The sequence below is a fragment of the Gossypium arboreum genome, chromosome 1, assembly GCF_025698485.1.
Source record: "Gossypium arboreum isolate Shixiya-1 chromosome 1, ASM2569848v2, whole genome shotgun sequence".
Lineage (NCBI taxonomy): Eukaryota > Viridiplantae > Streptophyta > Magnoliopsida > Malvales > Malvaceae > Gossypium > Gossypium arboreum.
In genome coordinates this window covers 3,453,641-3,462,683 of record NC_069070.1, presented here as the reverse complement: position 1 = coordinate 3,462,683, position 9,043 = coordinate 3,453,641, and the positions used below count along the sequence as shown (strand labels likewise).

The window sequence follows — 9,043 nt, the reverse complement described above, 5'->3', positions numbered from 1 at the left end:
AGGCGATTTTGGACACTGTACGGCTGTTCTTGCCGTGGCAGAGCTACTGGACGGATCCAAGGATCCCCCGGCCGATTCCTCCTTTTCTCCCCTCTCTTTTTTTTCTTTTTTTTTTCTCTTCTGCTGTAACAAATGATTTTTTAAAATTTTTTTAACTTTTGTAGGGGACCAAAACGGTGCGTTTTGGTCCCCCCATTAAATAAAAATGGCGCCGTTTTGGGCCCCGAGTCGGGTCGACTCGACCCGCTCCAGGTCAGGATCCGCGTTTTTTTTTAGCAGAAGGGCAATTTCCGCATTTGGCCCTTCCGCTTTTCTGAGAGTTCGCAATTAAGTTCCTACAATTTTGCAATTTGGCCACCTAATTCTCTGAGGTTTTCAATTTAGCCCCGTACCAAGCATTGCGTTTTAATGACTGGGGATATTGCTGTTTTGGTCCTCCCATGTTGCGCGCATATTGCAATCTGGTCCTCTCCTTCTTATTTTCTTTTCAAATCTGCCCCACAACTTTGTTTTTAGTTTAATTTTAATCATTTTTTCGTTTATTTTCATTTTTTATTAAATATCCTTGTTATTTTTTATATTATTGATATTACTATTACTATTATTATTATTATTATGTATATTAGTATGTACTCTTGTTATATGCGTATACATATATGTATTTGTATTTAGTTTTTTATTATTTTATTTATTTTATTTTAATATTTTTAATGCTATACTTGCTTTTATATTTCAATATTATTATTATCATTATTATTACCAATATTTATATATGTTTTGTTATATATTATATATTTTATATATTATGTATATTATTATTATTATTATATATATTATGTATATATATCGTATTATTCATGTATTATATCATATATGCATATATCTTCAATATATATATATATATATAAGTATGTTTTTATGTAATATTAGTATTATTATTAATATTAATATGTTTTTTAACATTGTAATTATATGTGTATATATTTTTATATCATCCTTGTTATTATCATTAACCTTAGTATATGTCTTATTATATATCTTTAATATATATAAGTATATATTCATGCAATATTGTAATAGTTTTCTTCAACGTCATTATTTCCAATATGTAATACCCCATACCCGTACCTGAGACCGGGATAGGATACGAGGCATTACCGAAATTTTCAGAATAATTTCAATTAATTTATATTTTTAGTATTCATTTTCATGTTTCATGTAACATCCTTTTCATATATTCAATTCAAAATATCATATAAAACACGATACAATACTTAAATTTTCATATTTACATGCTCATTCAGGGTATCCGAACCTACCTGACTAAATTGCGTAAATACCAAGATTTAGGGGCATATTGGTAATTTACCATTTTCCCAAATTTCACCCAATCTTAAATTGATAATTTCATTCAATTTATTAATTTAGATAATAAAACAATTTATTCCTTCAATTTAGTCATTTTTGACATTTTTACAAAATTGCCCCCTAAAATTTTACTTTTATTCAATTTAGTCCATGAGCTTAAAACATGCAAATTAGCCATGCTAACTGAATATTCATATATATTTTCCTCCTCCTCCTCTCCATTCCACATCCTTAATGTATATAACATTCTTGTAAGTACGATTTCACAATTTACTTATTAATGCTCACATCAATCTGTTCACACGAGTCATAGTCACTCAATTATTTATAATTCAAGCTACAGAGCTCAAAATTAAGATCTGTAAATTTTTCCTAAAACTAGACTCACATATAATTCCACCATAAAATTTTAAGAATTTTTGGTTTAGTCAATTAGTACAGTTAATTCATTTAAGTTTCCCCTGTTTCACTATCCAACAGTTCTGACCTCTCTTCACTAAAAATTAATTATATCATAGTATAAAACTCAGATAATGTTCCCATTGATTTATATTGAAAATAGACTCATTAAGGATTCTAAGCATATAAATTTGAGACTCTAATTAATTTTATCCAATTTTTTGTGATTTTCCAAACTCAAAACAGGGGAACCCGAATTCATTCTAACCTTGTCTCACAAAATTTATTATATCTCATAATTTACAAATCCATTGCTTACACCGTTTCTTCTATGAAAAACTAGACTTAATAAGCTTTAATTTTATATTTTATTCATCTTCTAATTCAATTTATACAATTTATGGTGATTTTTCAAAGTTAGTCTACTTCTGCTGTCCAATATTGTTTTAGTTCAAGATGTTTATTACCATTTTTCCTCTAAATTTCAAAGGTCATATAATTCAGTCCTTGCTCAATTAGCCCATCTATTAAGCTAATTTTTCTCAATTAACATTTTATTCCATCATTATAAACTATTACACAACCTTTTAAAATCATCATTTTAACACTAAACCTTAATTCACAACTTTTTCACAATTAGGTCCTAAAATCAATTTCTATTGAAATTACTTGATAAAATCATCAAACAACAAAATCAAAGCTTCAAATTCATTTTATTTCATCATAAACAGCCAAAACTTATCATTGATATCTTTTAATTTTGTTCATAAAATAAAAACTAATGAATTAAACACTTGGACCTAATTGTAAAAGTCACAAAACATAAAAATCTCAAAGAAAAGGGTAAGAATTGAACTCACATATGTCAAAGTATGAAAAACCAGCAGCTTTCAGACCTCCCATGGCGTTTTTGCTGAAGAAAAATGATGATATCTCTAAATTTTTCAAATTTGTCTTGTTTTATATGTTTAATTTGTAAAATTTCCCATTTTGCCCTTGTTTCTCCTTGTCTTTTTTGCTGATTTTCTTGCCCAACCGTCCAGCCCATACAATTTGGGTCCAATTGCCTTTTAAATCCCTACTTTTTAATCACTTAAACTATTTAATCACAATTTAATAAATTTTGCACTATTTTCAATTTAGTCCTTTTTAATTAATTGACTAACCAAACGTTAAAATTTTCTAACGAAACTTTAATACTAACTTAATAACACTCCATAAATATTTATAAAAATATTTATGGCTCGGTTTATAAATCTGAGGTCTTGATACCTCGTTTTCAACCAAATTTACCTGATTAATTCTTTTAAAATCGCAAAATTCACTAATTAAAAATAATTCTTTTAAGTTCGCGCTTGGCCTATAATTATTATTTGTTAAAATTTCTAAACTTACTCGTCGGATTTAGTGATCTCGAATCACTGCTTCCTACACCATTAAAAATTTGGTCATTACACAATATATATATGTTATGTAAATATTTTAGTGACATATTATATATGTATTTTTTATGTATTACATGTGCTTACTTTTTAATATTGTATTTCTACATTTCATACGAATACTATATTATATTTTTACATATTATATCATGTTTATATATTTTTCATATATGCTATGTACATACATTTTCAATATTCATTTTATACATATATATGTATATATTATGTATATACTTTAACATTACTAGTTACTTATATATGTTTTTATCACTTCATGTATATTTTAAATAGTATATATATAGTATATTTATTGTAACAGCCCGATTTTGGGCCTAGTCGAAACAGTGGTTTCGGGACCACTATTTCGAGGCTAGAGAAAATTATTATAGTATTATTTTATATGTTATAATATAATTTTATAAGTGCATGTAAATTTTGGTAAGTTAATTTTAGCAATTTCTAGTCCAATTTTGAAAAATGACTAAATCGCGTAGAAGGTAAAAGTTATGTTTTAATACCTAAAGGTGTTAAATTGCCTTGTATCTTAAATTTGGGGTATTTAAAGTGAAATTGGGCCATTGAAAGTGTGATGGCCAGCCATGGGAGACAAAATTGTTGAAAAGTCAAAATTAGGTGAAATTTGGTCACCAATTTTGACTAGTTTTATTATTAACAAATCAAAAAGAAAAAGCTATCATTTTTCTCTTCTCCTTCACCAAAATATGCAGCAAAGAAAGGGCTTTGAAGCTGGAAAATTTCAGCAACATATTTCCCTTGCTTGTAAGTGATTTTAATGTCTTTGCTTGATGATTTTTACATTTTTGGAACCCCTAAAGCATGAGCTTTCATAAGAGGGGACTATTTTGCAAAATGATGAAAAGTCTAGGGTTTTGCCATGAGAGTAAATGTGTTGTTTGCTGTTTTTTTATGGAAGATTATGAGTCCTAGTTGTCTAATAAACAACTTTTGTGAAAGAAATTGCATGAAAACACCTTAAAAAGGGCTAGATTGCTAAGTTGTAAAATGAGTTGTAAATGTGTGAAATAGTTGAAATTATGAGTTGCTATAGTTATGAAAATGGTTCATCTATACTCAAGGAGTAAAGAAATGTGATAAAAAATATTTTACGAGCCTAGGGTTAATTTGGTAATTTTGGCAAAATATAAGGGCAAAATTGTAAAAAATTGCCCAAGTGTGTCAATGGACTTATTTGATCAGTACATTGTTTTAATAAGTTGAATGTGATATTTTAGATGATGAAAATCGAGATTTGGACCTAGAACGGAAAGAAATCGATTAAGGGATAATTACGTCTTTTTTTTTTCACCTTTGTGGTATCGAGGTAAGTTCATGTGTAAATAATGTAGCATAACTGTTATTTTTAAGTTATTGATGTTAAATATATGATATGCTGATTTTTATCATGAAATATATGCTTTATGGTTATTTTCGAATAAAATGCAAGTTATTTGTATTATCTGTTAAATATAAAGTGCTACCGAGTATTGGTTTCGTATTTTACTAAGATGGCAAGGATATGTGTTCGAGGAAAATCCGTTTGAACCTTAGGAATAGATTAGGATACAAGTGACATGTCACTAGGATGGTTGAGCATCCGAACTCGTTGAGTTGAGTCCGAGTTCACTTATGGATGCGAATGTTCGAACTCGTTGAGTTGAGTCTGAGTTCGTGAGATGTAACTAGGCATCCGAGCTCGTTGAGTTGAGTCCGAGTTCACTTATGGATGCGAATGCCCGAGCTCGTTGAGTTGAGTCCGAGTTCACTTATGGGCGGGTTACATGGTAGCTTGGCTACATATGTGGCACTTATGTGCAAACTTTCCATGTATCCAATTATATTCGATGTGTTCAACGGGTAAAATTCTACTCAAATGGAGGAATACTCGAGATGAAAGGGACGTATTGGTAAATGTTGTGAAATGGATACTTTGAACAGGTATGTACTTAACCCTCGGGTTGAAAACTCGACATAACAACAATATGGTAAGATGGTAAATGAAAATGTGATATGAATGTCTCGGTGATGATTATACAAACGATGTTGTATTAATTTTGTGAACAATGATCATGAATGAGTAATTTAGCCTTGACAGATTTGAGTTACTGCAGTAGTGTAACTTTTAAAATACACTAAAAATAGTGGAAAATGAGTTAGAGGCAGAATAAAATATGGGATTAAAGCTTAATGAGTCTATTTTCACATGAAAGAAACAGGGGAAGAAAAAGAATTCCATATTGCGTGATATTTGAATTCTTGTGAAACAGGGTCTGAATAAATTCGAGATCCCCTTTTCTGACTTTAGAAATTCACCAAAAATTGTAAAAAATTTATTAAGAGTCATACCTTATATGCATGGATTCCTTATTGAGTCTATTTTTAGGGGAAATAAATGGTATGGTCGATGGAATTTTGTACAGGGAGAAATTCGGTTTGTAGTGCATAGGGGTCAGAGTGGTCATACCCTGAAATAGGGGAGAGTTTAACTAATAAACTGTACTAATTGGCCCAACCAAAAATTCTAGAAAAAAATTATTAAGTAGAAATATGAGTATAGTTTCAAGAGAAATAGACGAGAACATTATTCGAGTCTTGTACTATGAGATAATTGAACTTTAGTACAGAAGGGTCGGAACTGTCAGACAGTGAATTAGGGGTAACTTTGAGGAATAAACTGTACTATTTGGCTTAACCAAAAATTCTAGAAATTTTATGGAAGAAAGGAAAATAAGTCTAGTTTCAGGGAAAATTAACGGAACTTAATTCAGAGTTTCGTAGCTCCAGATATAAATAATTTAGTGACCGTTGCTCAGAAAGACAGCTTGTAGTGAACTTGAGAATATATTGTAAACATTGATAAAACAAGTTAATGAGTTGCTTATTGTTTTCATATGAACTTACTAAGCGAAAGCTTACCCCCGTCTTCTTTCCCATGTTTTCTAGAGTTTCCAGGTTAGATCGGGTTGGAGGCCGTCAGAGATATTATCACACTGTCGAGTTAACGCTATCGGCGTAAGTAAACTCAAGTGATTCTAGTCTATGGCATGTATAGGGTTTTAATGTGAGTATGTAATATTATGATTTAGCCAAAGGCATTGGCTTGTTATTAAGGTAGTATTAGTCATGTAAATTGGCCTATGTCGGCTAATATCGTTATGGGCCCATATGATTATTCTTATGCATGTATGTTATTATCTCTTGTGATGTGGCTTACAACATGTATGCCTAGAGATTGAATTGAGATTCATTGATGAGCTAATAACTAATAAGGATTAAGTGATTGGTAAATAGTTAATAATGCTTCATGAATGGTTTGTGGATATGATTATGCATGCTTTGTGATGGACATGATGTTTGATGACATGTTGATAGCTATAGCATTAATATGGTAAAGATGAAAGAAAAACTTATTGTAATGGTTGCATGTGAAATTACCATGGTCATGTAATGTTAGGAAGGTTTAAGTGCCTAATTTTGCCATGTTGTATGCTATTGTATAAGTATGCGTGCATGTGTTGTGAGTGTGACAAAATGGCTTGGAAAATAGCCTTGTATTTGTCCAGGTTTTGGACATGGGTTCGGGACACGGGCGTGTCCTTAGCACCCGGGCGTGTGTTCTATACCTACACGGGCGCGTGGAGCCTTGATACAAGAGATTTCCTAAGTTTTTCATGAGTTCTCGGTTGGGTCCCGAACCACCCCGAATGCATGTATTGGGCCTCATAAGCTCGCATAAAGGACAGATTTCATGTGAAAAGAAAAGTTTTTAATTATTTGAGATTTCATGACCCTGTTTAGTATGGAAGTGTTAGTAAAAGTTAGGTAGCACCTCGAACCCCGTCCAGGCGTCGGATGCGGGCGAAGGGTGTTACATATTTCTAACATTATTACTAATTATATTTATGTATGTATAAGTATATATTATGTACATGCTCTTAATGTCATTTTACATATTTATATTCATCGTTTTCTCGTATTTGATACTATTATTACATTTAATCTTGCATGTATTGTTATTGTTTTCTTATATTACTGTCATACTCGTTATTTGCTTCAATGTATTTCTGGTTCCTTTATTTATTTTTATTTCACATCAATTTGCTTAGCATTATTTCGAAAATCTTATTCTTGTTTTTTAATAAGTGAGGCAATGTATCGATTTAAATTAGGCCGTAAGTTTCATCGCTATGTTGGATGGAATTTTTAGGCTCGTGTTTAAAAGGTATATCCTTCTCAAAAAATCGAAAAAACTAAAGTTTCTTGTCTTTTCGATTGAATCATGACTAAATATTACATTGAACTCGTATTTTTGAAAATCCAGACAATACATGTTTATGAGATACCAATTTTGGGCGTCGCGAGGGTGCTAATACCTTCCTCGTGCATAACCGACTCCCGAGCCCTACTTTTTCTCTGGATTTCGACGTAGACCCAAACTCAGCCTTCATTTGTTTTCAAAAAAAATAGATCTAATAGGTGTCCGATCACATCTATAAAAAAGGATCAGTGGCGACTCCTTGTTTATTTTAAAATAAAATTTCAGTTTTCAAGTTTTCAATAGATCGCCACAATTAGCGACCAAGCCAAGCTAAAATTTTTACGTCGCTACACCTGTATTTAACAAAAGTTTTACATTTTGGTACTTGAAGATAACAATGTTAAAATTTTTAGTGTTTAATTCGGCTATTAGAGTTGATTTGATTAAAATTCATAATTAGTTAGTAATAGTAGCAACCCTAAAACCCGAATTAACTCATATCTATCGAATTGTATTTGACAAATCAAATGTAAAATTAAATAAATTCACTATTAATAATAAGTTTATTTTATTAGTAAAATCATAAAAATAAATATAATAATATTAACAATTAACTTTCATTAAGTCAATCTTAAAAGACACCACATTAAAAAATGTTAAACTCAAATACTAAATTATATATTAAACCTTACTATTTTTATACTTTTTGAATTAACCCCAAAAAGGGGTAATTTTGTGGACCCAATTTGATATAATTAGAGAAATTTGTACCTAATGAAAATGGGAGGAAGTTGACATGACATCGAACTAATGTTTTAAGTTTATTTTCTGTCGTAATGGTGGACCAAATGTCAGTTAGTTGGCCATTGATTTGCGGCCGGCCTTTCCCAACTAATATTAATTTTGCTTTTAAAATAATTTTTTAGGATTAATTATATATCTATTTTGGTCAAAATATGTCCTAAGTCCTTATACTCTACATAAATTTAGAATTTAGTCTTTCTATTTTTATATTTCAAAATTTAGGCCCAATTGTTAACATTGTCAAAATTATTGATGGTATTTTGAAATAAAAAGATGATGTTAACCTGAATTTTGAAATCTAAAATGTAGAAGATTAAATTGTAAAAATAAAAATATATGGATTAAATTTTAAATTTACAAGACAAAAAGGAGTTATGAAAATTTTGACCATCTATTTTAGTACCAATAATATTGAGTTAAATGCATTAAAGATATATATAATTCAATTGTGTTTAATTTTTAATATTAATTTCATTATAAATTTTTATCTCTTCTTTTTATATAATATCTAGAATTATTTATAGCTTTTTCTCAACTTTTAAATAGAAGGATAATGCACTTCAGTGCACTCAAACCCATATATTCCTACACTGACAACAATATTAACATCAATCGAGCTAAAATTTAACCAGCTTGTTTAATTTATTTTTTTTCCAAAAAAAAAAGTCGTGTTTACTAATTTTTTAGCTATTTTCGGGTACAATTGCTTTGCAAAGGCATTATGATTTTATGAACTCATATTATTATGAGGAGA

At 29.9% G+C, this 9,043-nt stretch overlaps 1 long non-coding RNA gene across 1 annotated transcript; it reads left to right on the top strand.

Annotated features, from left to right (window-relative positions):
* Positions 1-3,845: 3,845 nt before the first annotated feature.
* On the top strand, positions 3,846-6,515 carry LOC128290600 (uncharacterized). Its single transcript, XR_008280411.1, has 3 exons — positions 3,846-3,989; positions 4,463-4,551; positions 6,171-6,515. It is a non-coding gene; the product is annotated as an uncharacterized LOC128290600 (long non-coding RNA).
* Positions 6,516-9,043: the final 2,528 nt, after the last annotated feature.